Genomic DNA, 1013 nt, shown 5'->3' with positions numbered 1-1013 from the left:
GCCAAAAGGAAAGGCGCTAGGGCCCGACGTATTCACCTCCGAATTCATTTGTGCTTCTTGGCCGACCATTAAAGATGATTTCATTGCTGCCTTCGATAAGCTATACCGCCTCAACGACCATGGATTCCAACGGCTCAACGAGGTGCTTCTCAGCTTGCTACCGAAGAGGCTTGACGCTGGTGCGCTCTCAGATTACCGATCGATTAGCCTAATCCACCTTGTCGCCAAACTCTTCGCCAAAGTGCTCATTCTGCCTCGCGTCCCGCCTCGGTGCAATGATCTCCACCAACCATAGTGCCTTCATCATCGGCCGATGCATCCATGATAACTTCTTGCTCTCCTAGTAAACAGCACGGCAACTCCACAACCCCCGTCACCCCCGCGTCATGCTCAAACTCGACATTGCACGTGCCTTCGACTCTCTCTCTTGGGCATTCCTCCTCAAGACCCTTCGGCACCCCAGCTTCGGCCATCATTGGCGCGAGTGGATTTGCATCCTCCTCGGCATGCCAGCACGCGCGTTCTTGTTAATGGTGTCCCTGGGCCACCCATTCTTCATAGTTGGGCTGCGGCAAGGGGACCCGTGTCCCCCATGCTCTTCGTCATGGTCATCGACACCCTCAACAACCTCACTTGTCGGGCGGCCAGTGATGGCGTGCTTCAACAACTCACCGCGTGCTACATGGCATCGAGCGTCTCCCTCTGCACTGATGACGTGGTCGTCTTCTGCCGACTTGGCACGCGTGACTACCGTCATTCGTGAGCTGCTACATGTCTTCGGTGCTGCCTATGGAATGCACACTAACTTTGCCAAGTGTGCGATGTCCCCCATCCAGTGCACACCCACGGACCGGGCCGCGATCACCGAGAGCTTTGCGTGCTCGCTTCAGGAGTTCCCTACTACATACCTCGGCTTTCCACTATCTATTCGCAAGGTCGGCGCCCGCACCCTACAGCCGATCATCGACAAGCTGGAGCACTAGCTTTCGCCTTGGTGGGCCTCCATGATGTCG

Source organism: Triticum dicoccoides, chromosome 4A (genome assembly GCF_002162155.2).
Source record: "Triticum dicoccoides isolate Atlit2015 ecotype Zavitan chromosome 4A, WEW_v2.0, whole genome shotgun sequence".
NCBI lineage: Eukaryota > Viridiplantae > Streptophyta > Magnoliopsida > Poales > Poaceae > Triticum > Triticum dicoccoides.
The sequence above is the reverse complement of the archived record's forward strand: the minus strand, read 5'-3'. Positions refer to the sequence as shown.